The 15599-nt window shown below is 38.8% G+C and overlaps 1 non-coding gene across 1 annotated transcript; it reads left to right on the top strand.

Moving 5' to 3' along the window:
- Positions 1-1859: 1859 nt before the first annotated feature.
- Positions 1860-1966, top strand: LOC130958277 (small nucleolar RNA R71). Its single transcript, XR_009077408.1, has one exon. It is a non-coding gene; the product is annotated as a small nucleolar RNA R71 (small nucleolar RNA).
- The last annotated feature ends 13633 nt before the right edge of the window (positions 1967-15599 follow it).

Genomic DNA, 15599 nt, shown 5'->3' with positions numbered 1-15599 from the left:
GCACAGGCTTGTGCACCCGCACAGATGGCGAAAAACACAGCTTTGTGTGCACGCACAGGGTGGTGCGAACGCACAAATGCCCTGTTTTAGAAATTTTTTTCTCCATAAAACTAAGGTTCCCAACATTGGCAAATTAACATACCAACCCCAAATCATTCAAACAAGCATACAATCATAGTCCACAAGGAATTCTAACCTCTTTAACTCAAAGTTATTAAACCCAACCTACGCTACTCACTATATCACAAGAAAACAAGTAATTCAAAAAGCTATAAACAAGAGATAGAGTTAGAAAAATGTCACCATGGTGGGGTGTCTCCCACCAAACACTTTGGTTTAGAGTCCTAAGTTGGACTTGCATGGCTTCATTGGTCACTTAGGAACTTCGCCAAGGAGGAAAATCTCCAACTCCTTGGCATTCTTGGTTTGAGCATGATCCTTTGAATTTGACCTCTTGGCAACCTCCTCTTTTCCTTGTTCCTTGATATCCTCAACCACTTTGTCTTCAACTATGTCACACCAAAAAATGGAATAGGCCTTAAGAATGGGTTTGTTGGACTCCTCCAGGGTGAACTTGACTAACTTACCATCCGACTCAAAAGAATAGACTCCCGAGTGTGCGTCTAGCTTGAAACGGGCCGTCCTCAAGAATGGCCTTCCAAGGAGTATTGATGATGGGTTAGTCGAATCAATAGGTGGGTCTCCAAGATGTGGAAGTCAACTGGAAAAAGCAACCTTTGAATGTTGATTATGATGTCCTCTGCAATTCCAACCACAAACACAATACTCTTGTCAGCCAAGACAAACCTTGCCCTAGATCTCTTGAGGGGTGGTAAGTTCAATCTTTGGTATATGGGAAATGGCATGATGCTCACACACGCTCCCAAATCACACATACTATCCATGAACTTAATCCCACCAATCAAACAAGTCACCAAACATGGGCCGAGATTATTACATTTTTCCGGAAGCAAAGAAGAGATAGAATCATCTACCGACTTTTCGTTAAGATTGCCAAGCTTGTCTTTGTGAGTGCACACATATTTAAGGAACTTGGCATACTTCGACACTTGTTGAATGGCTTGAAAGAGAGGGACGGTAACTTCAAATTTCTTAAAAATTTCCACCAAAGTGGGGTCAAGATCTTCTTGCTTCTTTGCCTTCTTGGCCAAAGTTGGGAATGGAATGGGTGAAGGCTCTTCAAGCAAGGTCTTTCTCTTTGGCTCCTTGACTTTTGGTGGCTCCTCCTCACTTTTGTCAATATTTTCATCTTCACCCTTTGTCATCTCCACCTCTTCTCCTACCATATCATTGTTGGTCTTCTCACTAGCCTTTGTGGGTATAGCAACATTCTTGTCCAACTTAGTACCACTTCGGAGAGTAATGGCATTTATGCTCCCCTTAGGGTTGGGTTGAGGTTGAGAGGGTAAACTACTTGAGGTTAAAGCTTGTTGGGTGCTTTGTGCGGTTTGAGGAGGGAGAGTCAAACGGGTAAGGGCTTCGGCTATTGTAGCCATGTATGCATCTTGTTTCTTATGAAACTCGCTTTGCTCTTGCATGGAAGTGATCATCAAGGCCTGAGTCATTTGTTTCCCCTGTGTGATTTGTCTCAACAAAACTGCAATCTTCTCAGGGGTCTCAGTCGCATTGGCACCATTGGGAGGAATTTCGCTTAAAGCTAGAGGTTGTGGATCCCTCACTCTTGAGTGTTCAGCCGAGTTTGCGAAGTTTGACATAACTTTCCAGGCTTCCACAACAGTATTACTTGTGATCAATGATCCTCCACTTGCAGCGTCTAGGAAAAGCTTATCTTGGGGATGCATCCCTGTATAGAAATAACTGATAAGAAACGGCTCACCAATCCGGTGGTGAGGGCAAGCTTCTAATAACTTCTTGAATCTTTCCTAGTATTCATACAAGGTCTCCCCATCTTGTTGCACAATACAAGAGATCTCTCTTCGTAACTTGTCTGTTTTATGAGGAGGGTAGAACTTTTCCAAGAATTCCTTACGCAACAAGTCCCTGTTGGATCAAATTTCACTCGGCTGAGTATAAAACCCTTCCTTTGCTTTCTCCTCCAAAGAGAAATGGAAAGCAAAGACCAACACTGCAGATTCATCCACGATCTTCCCCATGTCTCCTTGCGGTTGCACATGCAACTTGAAAATCCTTAAGGTGCTTCAGCGGATCTTCCCCAGGTAGCCCATTGTACTTGGGAAGCAAGTTGATTGTGCCAGACTTAAGCTCAAAATTTGGGTCTAAGGCTGGATACAAAATCTGAAGTGGTTGCAGGTTAAAATCAGGTGCTCCAGCTTCTTTCAAAGTAATCCTTCGTGGAAGGTCCGTCTGATAACCACATTTGTAGGGTTTATCTTGTATTGATTTTAGGAGATTTTAATACCTTTTACCCATATTTATTCAATGAATTAGCATGATTTTGTGATTATCTCCTTATTTGTGCTTAAATGTGAAAACATGCTTTTTAGGCCTTTAACTTGATGATTTTAATCTCCCTTTGATTCCACTAGATGCCTTGATGTGTTTGTTAGTGATTTCAGGTTGAAAGGGCTAGGCAAGAATCAAAGGAGTGAGAGGAAAGCATACAAAGTGGAGAAGATCATCAAAAGCCAAAGAGTTAAACTTGCCCATGGATGCGCGCGCGCACCAGGCGCTTACGCGCACTCTGCGAAATGGCCCATGGAAGCGTACGCGTGCTGTGCGCGTACGCGTCGATGCTTATACTTGATTTTTAAGTGAATTCGCACCCAACGAATTCTCAATATTTGTGGGGCCTAATCCCAACCAACTTTGGCGCCTGAACTGTTATTTAAAGCCAAGGATTGAAGAGCAAAGGGGGAGACTAGACTTTTGATCATTTTTACACATTAGGATTAGTTTAGAGTTAGTTTTAGAGAGAGAAGCTCTCACTTCTCTTTAGGATTAGGATTAGGATTATGTTTAGTTCTTAGATCTAGGTTTTAATTCATCTTCTTCTACTTCTACCTTTCAATTCCTTGTTGTTACATTCATTCTTCTTCTATTCTTTTGTTGTAATTTTCTTTATGTTTTCTCATACTTTGATGTAGATCTACTTTTGTTCCTTCTATTTTCTTTCAATTCAATTAGAGGTAATTTATAATAATTGTATTTCTTTTAATTGTTGTTGTTAATTCATTGCAATAATTGTTGTTAGATTTCATTCTTATTGTAGATTTCATATACTTTCCTTTTATGCCTCTTATGTGTTTGATAAAATGCTTCTTTTAGTTTTAGTGTAGATTTTGTTCCTCTTGGCTTTGGTTGAGTAATTAGTGACTCTTGAGTTATCTAATTCTTTTGTTGATTGATAATTAGAAGTTGCTAATTAATTTGAATGCCTCTAAAGCTAGTCTTTCCTTTAGGAGTTGATTAGGACTTGAGGAATCAAATTGATTCATCCACTTAACTTTCCTCCATGGTTAGAGGTTAACTAAGTGGGAGTAATGAACAATTTGTGGTCACAATTGAGGAGGATAACTAGGATAGGACTTCTAGTTCTCATACCTTGCTAAGAGTTTTGTTAGTTGTTAGTTTATTTCTTTTGCAATTTATATTTCTTGTCTAAAATCTCAAAAACCCCAAAATAACTCATAACCAATAACAAGACACTTTATTGTAATTCCTAGGGAGAACGACCCGAGGTTCAATACTTCAATTTATAGATTTTAGGGGTTTGTTACTTGTGACAAACAAAATTTTGTATGAAAGGATTATTGTTGGTTTAGAGACTATACTTTACAACGATAATTCATTAGTGAAATTCTAAACCGTCAAAAATCCAATCATCACCGCCATGATAGCGTCACCTGAGTCACTCAAAGACAATTCAGTACTCCCCACAGATGAATATAGAGTCTCCTCATTGATTGGAGAACGAGAGTCACGGACGGTTGGTGATAGTGAATGGGAGTGATCCTCGAGGAAACCCGATTCACTATTCAGAAAAGCTAGCCGGCGCCGAGCTTGCCTTATACGAGTTAAAGTTCTTTCAATTTCTGGATTAAAAGTGGCCAAGCTCGGGTCTGGAAGCGACCGTGTCATTCAACTGAGGAGGCAACAAAAGCATGCAATTATGAAAAGCAAAACACAAGCAGGCAAGTAAACATAAGCTAACTTAACAACTTATAACTACTAAAATTACTAAAGAGTAAAATAGTATCTATAACTAGTGCCAAGTAGCAAACCAAAAACTAAGTATTCACACTATTCACATATTTACACAACCAAAATCATGGCACTCATTGCACTCAAAGTGAATATCCCCAGCAATAGCGCCAAATTTGACGAGCGGCCGATTTGCATATGTTAGGAATTTGATTATCAAAATAAAATCGGTGTTGTAAGTATAGTCCTAACCCGACAAATTGACCGTTGATCAAATGTTATCACAATTCAAACCAAATATAAACCGAGAGTGTTTAATTCCTAGGTCGTCCTCCCTAAGAATCACTCAATGGCAATGAGTGTGCAAATTTTGGTTGTAGTGATCAAGGGGTTTTCAATGAAGAGATGAACATATAAAACAATAAAAGAACATGCAAAATTGTAATGATTGAACTAATGAAGCAATTAAAGAACCGAGTGTGTGATATAAATAAGTAAAGTATGAAAGAGATTAACATAACAAAATATGAAAGATTGAAAGCATAAAAAGGGGTCTTGGCTTGGAGTGAGCTATGGATCATTTCCTTGTTGGAACCACAACTATGACAATTATAATGGATTAGTCTCACTTGATCAACCCTCACATCGAAAGATAAGTTAAATGAGCATAAGTGTCCTTAACCCACAAATTCTAAATTTCTTGCTAATTACCTTAGCAACAACTTAGCGTTAGTGGGAACAAGAGCAATTAACAATCCAAGAATTGACACTAAATGTTGGACATTCCAACTCTAGGAACCCAATTGCTCACTTTACCTAAGCCAAGAGGTAAAAACTTAGCCTAAAATCATGTTTGACATTTTGTCAAACACTTGGTGGGCAAAAAGCTTAAACATGGTGAAAATGAGAAAAGACTTGAAATTAAAAGCAACAATTGATCTCAATCAACAAGAATAACGTAAGAAAGCATGAAATGAACATCAAACACCACATTCATCAACAAGAAATTTAAATTGCAAGAGAGATGTAAAATGAAACTTTAACTCGCATTAAAAGAAAATGTAAGAACAAAGTAACTAGAAAGAGTAATAACAAGAGAATACTTACAATGAGACTTAGCAAAATCCAAGATCAAAAATGGAAAATGGCACTTGAATGTAAAACCCTAATGAAAACCCTAGCAGAGGTTGAAGAAAACTTAGAGAAAAACTAAACTAAAACTTCCTACTACTACTCCTAAAACTACCCGAATGATGGCACTTGAATGTAAAACCCTAATGAAAACCCTAGCAGAGGTTGAAGAAAACTTAGAGAAAAACTAAACTAAAACTTCCTACTACTACTCCTAAAACTACCCGAATGATATGCTATTCTCTTACCTTCATTCTTTATCCAATATGAGCTAAGAGACATCAGAAATGGGCCTTCAAAACCCTCAAATCACGAGTCACGTGCCTTTTTAATGAAGTCATGTACGAACACCTGTGCGGACGCACAAGCGTGTGCGTCTGCACACTTTGCGAATTTTTCTTTCTGTGCGCACGCACGAGAGGTTGTGCATATGCATACTAGGCGATGCTTGGCTGGACGCACGACGCACTCTGATTGGTCCACACGCTCTGATTGGGTTCTTGTGTGGACGCACAGCGGGCTGTGCGCACGCACACGTCTCAGAACTCTTCTCCTTTGATTCTTCATGTTTCCTCCACTTTCCATGCTCTCCTTCCATTTTCTCCTACACATTCCTACCTTATACACCTAAAATCACTCACAAACAACATCAAAGTATCGAATGGAAGGCAAATAGAATAAAAAAAAGATAAAATAGAGCATAAAAGAGCATGTTTTCACAATCAAGCACAATTTGGAAGGAAAGATCAAAAGCATGTTTGGTGCACGAAATTGCAATCACACTTTTGCAATCCCGCACAACTAACCAGCAAGTACACTGGGTCGTCCAAGTAATACCTTACGTGAGTAAGGGTCGATCCCACGGAGATTGTCGGCTTGAAGCAAGCTATGGTTATCTTGTAACTCTTAGTCAGGATATCAAAAATTATCAGGATTGATTGTGAAAAGCAAAAGAACATGAAATAAGTACTTGTTTTGCAGTAATGGAGAATAGGTTGAGATTTTGGAGATGCTCTGTCTTCTGAACCTCTGCTTTCCTACTGTCTTCTTCTTCAAACACGCAAGGCTCCTTCCATGGCAAGCTGTATGTAGGGTTTCACCGTTGTCAATGGCTACCTCCCATCCTCTCAGTGGAAATGTTCAACGCACCCTGTCACGGCACGGCTATCCAGCTGTCGGTTCTCGATCATGTCGGAATAGAATCCATTGATTCTTTTGTGTCTGTCACTAACGCCCCACAATCGCGAGTTTGAAGCTCGTCACAGTCATTCAATCATTGAATCCTACTCAGAATACCACAGACAAGGTTTAGACCTTCCGGATTCTCTTGAATGCCGCCATCAATTCTAGCTTATACCACGAAGATTCTGATTAAGGAATCCAAGAGATATCTACTCAATCTAAGGTAGAACGAAGGTGGTTGTCAGGCACGTGTTCATAGTTGAGAATATGATGAGTGTCACGGATCATCACATTCATCCGGGTTAAGAACAAGTGACATCTTAGAACGGAAGCAAGCATGATTGAATAAGAAACAGTAGTAATTGCATTAATCCATCAAGACACAGCAGAGCTCCTCACCCCCAACCATGGGGTTTAGAGACTCATGCTGTAGAAGATACAATGAGAAACGTGTAAGGTGTCATGAGGTACAGATACAATGTCAAAAGATCCTATTAATAGTGAACTAGTAACCTAGGGTTTACAGAATTGAGTAAATGACAGAAAAATCCACTTCCGGGACCACTTGGTGTGTGCTTGGGCTGAGCATTGAAGCATTTTCGTGTAGAGACTCTTTCTGGAGTTAAACGCCAGCTTTTATGCCAGTTTGGGCGTTTAACTCCAATTTGCATGCCAGTTCCAGCGTTAAACGCTGGGAATTCTGAAGCTGATTTGCAACGCAGGTTTGGGCCATCAAATCTCGGGCAAAGTATGGACTATTATACATTTTTGGAAAGCCCAGGATGTCTACTTTCCAACGCCGTTGAGAGCGCGCCAATTGAGCTTTTGTAACTCCAGAAAATCCACTTCGAGTGCAGGGAGGTCAGAATCCAACAGCATCTGCAGTCCTTTTCAGTCTCTAAATCAGATTTTTGCTCAGGACCCTCAATTTCAGCCAGAAAATACCTGAAATCATAGAAAAACACACAAACTCATAGTAAAGTCCAGAAAAGTGAATTTTAATTAAAAACTACTAAAAATATACTAAAAACTAACTAAATCATACTAAAAACATACTAAAAACAATGCCAAAAAGCGTATAAATTATCCGCTCATCACAACACCAAACTTAAATTGTTGCTTGTCCCCAAGCAACTGAAAATCAAAATAGAATAAAAAGAAGAGAATATACTATAGACTCCAAAATATCAAAGAAACTTAGTTCCAATTAGATGAGCGGGACTAGTAGCTTTTTGCTTCCGAACAGTTTTGGCATCTCGCTTTATCCTTTGAGGTTCAGAATGATTGGCATCTATAGGAACTCAGAATTCAGATAGTGTTATTGATTCTCCTAGTTAGGTATGATGATTCTTGAACACAGCTACTTTATGAGTCTTGGCCGTGGCCCAAAGCACTCTGTCTTTCAGTATTACCACCGGATACATACATGCCACAGACACATGATTGGGTGAACCTTTTCAGATTGTGACTCAGCTTTGCTAGAGTCCCCAATTAGAGGTGTCCAGGGTTCTTAAGCACACTCTTTTGCCTTGGATCACAACTTTGTTTTACCCTTGCCTTTTGGTTTAAAGGGCTATTGGCTTTTTCTTTTTCTCTTCTATTTTTTCATTTTTTTTTGATTCACTGCTTTTTCTTGCTTCAAGAATCAATTTGATGATTTTTCAGATCCTCAATAACAGTTCTCCTTTTCCATCATTCTTTCAAGAGCCAACAATTTTAACATTCTTAAAACAACAAATTCAAAAGACATATGCACTGTTCAAGCATTCATTCAGAAAACAAAAAGTATTATCACCACATCAAACTAATTCAACTAGTTTCAGAGATGAATTCAAAATCCTGTACTTCTTGTTCTTTTGTGATTAAAGCATTTTTCATTTAAGAGAGGTGATGGATTCATAGGACATTCATAGCTTTAAGGCATAGACACTAAGATACTAATGATCATGTAATAAGACACAAACATAGATAAACATAAGCATAAAAATTCGAAAAATAGAAAGTAAAGAACAAGGAGATTAAAGAACGGGTCCACCTTAGTGATGGCGGCTTGTTCTTCCTCTTGAAGAGCTTATGGAGTGCTTGAGCTCCTCAATGCCTCTTCCTTGCCTTTGTTGCTCCTCTCTCATGATTCTATGATCTTCTTTAATTTCATGGAGGAGGATGAAATGTTCTTGGTGCTCCACCCTTAGTTGTCCCATGTTGGAACTCAATTCTCCTAGGGAGGTGTTGATTTGCTCCCAATAGTTTTGTGGAGGAAAGTGCATCCCTTGAGATGAATCTCTCAATCTCCCATGGCTCTGAGGTGGAAGCTTTTGCCTTCCCTTTCCTCTTTCTAGAGGTTTCTCCGGCCTTAGGTGTCAAAAATGGTTATGGAGAAACAAAAAGCAACGCTTTTACCACACCAAACTTAGAAGGTTTGCTCGTCCTCGAGCAAAAGAAGAAAGAAGAGAGAGAGTGGTGGGGTAGGTGGGGATCCTGTGGGGTCCACAGATCCTGAGGTGTCAAGGATAATTCATCCCTGATGGTGTTTTTGTGGAAAAACGAATTTCCAACACACAAATCCAACCGGCAAGTATACCGGGTCGCATCAAGTAGTAATAACTCACTTAGAGTGAGGTCGATCCCACAGGGATTGATGGATCAAGCAACTTTAGTGGGTGATTAGTTTAGTCAACCTAACATTGAAGGGATATTGGATGAAATGTAGCCAACAGAATTGTAAATGACAGGAAATTTAAAGTTGCAGAAAGTAAAATTGCAATTAACTTAAATAACAAGAAAGTAAAATAACTGAAACTTAAATTGCAAGAAATGTAAATTTCATGAAAAGTAAAGGGGGTTGGGTGCTGGAAATTAAAGAGAGCAGTAAAGCAAAGCGTAGAACAATTGCAGGGAGATTAACTTGCAGGAAAGTAATTTGGGATCATGAACAGAAATGTAAAATAAAGAACAATTGCAGAAGAATTAAATTGCTTGAAAGTAAATTGAAAGCCAATAGAACAGTAAAAACAGAAGAGCAGCCAAGAACTCAACTCAATTGCAAAATAAAATTGAAGATCTCAAGGAATCAAAGAGACTAGAAAACAAGTCTAGATCTCAATTTCTTCCTTGATTCAACAGCAAACAGATTGAAGAAGAAATAGAGATGGAAGCAGTAAAGAGAGCCTTGATTTAAATCAAAATTCCTTGAATTATGCAGAAGAACAAAGCATGGATTTCAGATCAAAGATTGGAACAGAATTCCTCCAACCTCAATCCAAAATTTCAAAACAAGAGAAAGACTAAAGAGAGAGCTCTCTACTACTACTCCTCCCTAATGGAGCAAGCCTTCCTCTTTCAGCTCCTATTGATGCCTTTATATAGGCTTTACAAAATGAAAAATGAAAATGAAATTAAAACAAATTACAAAATGAAAATCCTAATTTAATTGATCCATGTGCCTTTGAGTGATGATGTGGGCTTTGCTTGCTTTGGATTTGAGGAGAAATGGGTTTGGTTGGCCTTGATTCAATTTGATGAGTAATTGAATTAAATTGAATTTTGGTTGATTTTGGCCCATATGTTGCTCCCAGGAGGCTGCCCTGCCCTTGCGGAGGGCAGGGCAGGATTTGGTGTTTGGTGCGTTGTTGGTGCGGCGTGGTGCAGGCTTGGTGCGCAGAATGCTGCCCTGTCCTTGCGGAGGGCAGGGCAGGAAAAATTGGTGCGCCAGAATCGTGCTGTGGTGCTGCCAGAATCATGCCTCGGTGCGCCAGAATCGTGCCTTGGTGCTGCCAGAATCGTGCCCGTGTGTGCATCACCAAAATGCTGCCCTGCCCTCGCGGAGGGCAGGGCAATGTTTCCAAAAGTGAAACCCCATGTTCGAAACTCGGTTGATACACACGCAACTATTTTTCCTTGGTTTTCTTGGCACCAAAGTAAGGCTTAGTTCCTTGCTTCCTCATGGTGCCTTGTTCGATCCTTGTTGAAAGCACTTGAGGAGCAATTTTTCCTTGATTTTCCATGAAGAGCACGACATTGCCCTGCTCTCCAAGAGGGCAGGGCAGAAAATTGAGCGCCACTTTGCTTTGGGGTGAGGTTCCAGCTTCGAACCTTGGTGGAAGCACATTGGTTTATTTTTGCTTATTTTTTGCCCTTAAAGATGCCGTTCGTTCCTGCCTCAATTGTGCGCCAAATATGGATTGCTATATATCTTTGGAAAGCTCTGAATGTCAGCTTTCCAACGCAACTGGAAGCACATCAATTGGACGTCTGTAGCTCAAGTTATAGCCCTTTGAAGGAGGCATGGTCATGCTATGAGCGCCCAGATTTTACCTTAGCGAAATTCTTGCTTCCAACCTCACTTTGCATCACGATTCTGCCCTGCCCTTGGCAAGAGCAGGGCAGTGTGTGCTGTTTGCCTATTCTTCATTAATTTTGTCATGGGCCACGCTTTTAAAAGCGTGGCCTAAAGCTCCAAAGTGTACCCCAACTTCAAAGTGTGTCCCAAAGCTCTTTTTTTCTCCTTTTTTTGTGCTTCTTTGCTTCTTTTTCTTCTTATTTCCTACAAGATTTATAAAATTAAAAGATCAAGAAAATATATCATTTAAGCACAAAAGCATTCAATATTTAAGCACAAATCATCAATTTCTTGTATGAAAAAGCATAGAAAATGGGTATATGATGACTTGTCATCACAACACCAAACTTAAACCTTGCTTGTCCCCAAGCAAGAAAAGAATCATGCAATAGAAATTGACAATCCAAGGTAAGAAGAGTAGCAAGTTAATGTTCATGGCAAGCTAGTTTTCTATGCATGCTACAATTACAAAAGAGATGTAAATGATTGATGCTTCTATCTAGCTTCTTTTATGAAATCTTTTTCTTATAATTCTTCCTTGAAACAAGCTTTTGATTTTTTTTTTTAGCTTCTCCTTTTGGGTGCTTTGCCCCATGAGTTAATAACAAAGCTACGACTTCTAAGTGCTTTGTTTTCAAGTATTACCACTTGATACATAAGCACCACAAGCATTTAATTAGAGGACTTCATTAAGCTCATCATTTTTTCTTTTCTTGACTCTCTAATCATTGATGCTCAGAACCTTGAGCTTTGAGGGAGTGCTTTTGCACTTGAGCCTAGCCTTGACTTCTAAGTGTTTTGTTTTCAAGCATTTGGCTTGATACATAAACACCACAAGCACTTAGCAAATAAATTGCCATTGGTACTCAGAGCCTTCAGCTTTCTCATTCTTTCCCTTTTTCTTTTTCTTGCTTTAATTGTATTTGCTTCCTTCAAGGTTTTCATGATTTCAAAAGATTTCACAAAATATACTAGATGAAAAACTTCAATTAAATAAAATCCAATGCAATTGAGCAACAATCAATCATACTAGCTTTCCAATACTTGTATGCACATGCTAAATTCTTCTTTAATGCCTTGTTTGTTTATGATCATGATACTTTATTGCTTTTGAACTCACAGGATTCAAGTTGGTAGTCATAATGGTACAGCAACATATTATAAATCATGATTCAAGCTACGCTTATTCATACACACATGTATACAGAGAAGATAAAGACAATCATGCAGTTTATGAAACAAATGAGAGGAAAAGGAACTTTACAACCTTGCAATTCATCTTCTCTATTGTTGTCATTTTCCTCCCATTCTTCTCCTTTCCATACCAACTCAGAATGCTTGCTTATCCTCAAGCAACAATTAGAACAATGGCTATGGGGCTAAGATGGATCATGAATGTCTTACACAATGAAATGTTAGTAGCACATGTGTTTTAAGCAAGCAAAATGAAAGATAATAATCAAGGCACAAGAGACTAAGACATTTTGATTGCATAGATAAGAAGGTGTGCACAATACATTGCATAAAAGATAAGTGGCACACCAAACTTAGTGTGACACTTTCACTTGGAATTAATGCATGTATCTAGTAAGCATTGGAACCAAATTTTGTTGCATAGCAACACCAAACTTAGAATGCAATCATATGTCAATTTATTTGAACTAAAACTAAGCAAGTGAAACTGTTATTTGTTAAGTACAATCACCAAGCTAAGAATCTGTCATGAATAAAGCTCTCTTGGTAATGTATTAACAAACACAGTAAATAAGCAAACTAAAATGAAAGCATTAAAAACAAAGAATTAACTAAAGTAAACAGAATAGCAAAATATCAAACCAAAAGAAAATTAACACTGCAAAGACATTATGGTTATGCAGACAAGTGGTGTTGTTGAATGATTTGCATAGAAAAATAGGTGGCATACCAAACTTAGAATCTTGGTGTGTCACTTTCATTTTTTGAGTTGATGCAATCATCCAAAAAGATTGAAAACAATGTGTTGCATGGCAACACCAAACTTAGAATGTAACCATATGCCAATTTATTGAATTTAAACAAAGTAAAGAAAGAAAACAAAGCAGAGAAGAGAAATTATACCTACGGTTGGGTTACCTCCCAACAAGTGCTCTTTTAGTGTCATTAGCTTGACATGTTGCTCTTCACTTTCTTCCTCTTCTTCCAGTTTGTTAAGAGGAATAACCTCAATGGGGGAGAAGTTTCAGCTATTGTCCCTTCTCTTGGCCTCTCCTCAGCAAGCTTTCTTTTGCAAATGTCTTGATTGATTTTGCTTGCTGGATTAGGGACAGAATTGGTGTTCTTGCTAGTTGCCTTCACTTCTTTGGATTCAAGTCTTAGTGGTTGTGTGATTGTTGGAGTGATTTTTCATCAAGAGCTTTTTGCATTAGTGGTTCCATGAGCTTTTTCTCTTTGCAACTCTCTGCCTCACTTGAGTATGTACTTCCTTGATTTTCCTCCTCACTTTCTTGCTCTTCCACTTCCTCCTTTGCACTCAACATTTGACTCAATAGCATTTTCATAGAAGAGGTTTGTTGTTCTTCCCATAATTTCTTCGTCTCCTCTTCATATCTTTCAATCAGTGTTGAGCACCTTTGGTTTAGGAAGGTTTGTGGGGGTTGTGAATGTTCATTATCCTTTGTCACCTCAAGTGCAGTTTCATTTTCAAATACCTTCACCACCTCATTCTCCATTGGAGTTTCACTTGATACAATAGCATCCTCGTCTTGCTCTTCCGCTTTCTCCTTCACATCCACCAAGTGGTCTTCATTCTTCTTACTTAGTGGTTCTGAGCGTTTCCCTATGTTCTCTAAGTCTCCATTTAATTTTTTGAAGAGAGCTTCTTGCCATTTCCCGGATTGTTCTTGTCTTTCAAAAAATCCTCTGGACTTTTGAAGGAGATCCTCTGAATCACAATTTGAAGAATTGTTGAACTCATCACAGTATGGATTGCTAAGATTTCTTTGATTTTGACTTTCCCAGTCACAATATGAGTAGTTGTTAGACTCATCAAAATCTGGATCATATTGTGTCTCTGGGAAGTGTCCCATATGATTCTCTTGCTCATCTTGTGTCTCTGAAGCAATTCTCCATGGATTGGAGTGCTCAGAATCTGTTAATTCTTGGTGATATCCCCAACCACCATTAGAGGTTGGTGATGGTGGGTGATATCCTGAAAAATTTTGTTTGACTGCAAGATGAGTTGAACTCCATTTGTATTTTGCAAAACACAACACCATTGAAAATTGAAATTCATGTCACAGAGACAGAATTTCTTAGTGAGGCAAAAACACAAACACCTTGGTTTCAAGTTAAAACAGAGAATAAAAACAAAAAAATGCTTGATCTAGACTTCTCACCCACTTAATCATTGTTGATCTAATCAATCCCCGGCAACGGCGCCAAAAACTTGATGGTGTTTTTGTGGAAAAACGAATTTCCAACACACAAATCCAACCGGCAAGTATACCGGGTCGCATCAAGTAGTAATAACTCACTTAGAGTGAGGTCGATCCCACAGGGATTGATGGATCAAGCAACTTTAGTGGGTGATTAGTTTAGTCAATGATGCCAAGGCATCTTAGGCTAGTTTCACTATCATTTTTCTGTTAGTTTTAGTTGTTTTATGCATTTTCTTGAGCTTAAAGTAACCAAGAATGGTTAAATGAACAACAAAGCAATGAACCATCCAAAACATTATGATTTTGATGTAAATTCCATGAGTTTTTAGTTATATTGCTTGAATGCTATGAATGGATGATTTCTCATGAAATTTTGCAAGACTTTGATGCAATTGTTTGGATGATTTCAGGGAAGAAGAGGCTAGGCAAGGAAGCAACAAAATCAATAAAGGAAGCTTGAATATCAAATGGGACGTTTAAGCTCCAGTTTAAGGTTAAACTGGAGCTTAAACGCCAAAATCATGAGAAGAGAGGAAATGCTGTAACTGGCGTTTAACCTCCAGTTTGACCTTAAACTGGAAGTTAAACGCCAGAATGAGAAAGGGAACTAAGAAGCATTCCACGTTTAACCTCCAGTTTAACCTTAAACTGGAGGTTAAACGCCAGAATGATGATTTGAACCAAGGGAGCATTCCACGTTTAACCTCTAGTTTAACCTTAAACTAGAGGTTAAACGTGTTCGACACTTTTCTTTCTCACCAAGAAGCATTCCACGTTTAACCTCCAGTTTAACCTTAAACTGGAGGTTAAACGCCAGAAGCAAGAGAGGCACCAGGAGCATTCCACGTTTAACCTCCAGTTTGACCTCAAACTGGAGGTTAAACGTGTTCGACCATTTCCTTCCTCCAGGGTGTTTTCTTCATTCCACGTTTAACCTCCAGTTTGACCTCAAACTGGAGGTTAAACGTGTTCGATCCAAATTGCCTCCAGGGGTTGCTTTCTTCATTTCCAAGTTTAACCTCCAGTTTGACCTCAAACTGGAGGTTAAACGTGTTCGACTATGTACACTCCTGGGGTGCTTTCTTCCAATTCCACGTTTAAGTTTTAGTTTGACCTTAAACTGAAACTTAAACTTCAACTTAAACACCACCATTTGAAAAGGTTTCTGGGCCAAATATATTGAAGTTTAAGTTAGCAATTGAGCACAATTATTAACTTAAACGTATTAAGGCATGAAACCCAATTGAATATCATGGTTTATGGGATTGGGCCTAAAGAGTTGATGAGTCTGGAACTTCAAATTGTTGAGTCTTGTGTCATTACTTGTTTATCACTAAGTTTGCTCAATGAATGTTACAGAATTGGATCACAGCCTCATCAGGATTATG

This window comes from Arachis stenosperma, chromosome 10 (genome assembly GCF_014773155.1).
Source record: "Arachis stenosperma cultivar V10309 chromosome 10, arast.V10309.gnm1.PFL2, whole genome shotgun sequence".
Classification (NCBI taxonomy): Eukaryota; Viridiplantae; Streptophyta; class Magnoliopsida; order Fabales; family Fabaceae; genus Arachis; species Arachis stenosperma.
The sequence above is the reverse complement of the archived record's forward strand: the minus strand, read 5'-3'. Positions and strand labels throughout refer to the sequence as shown.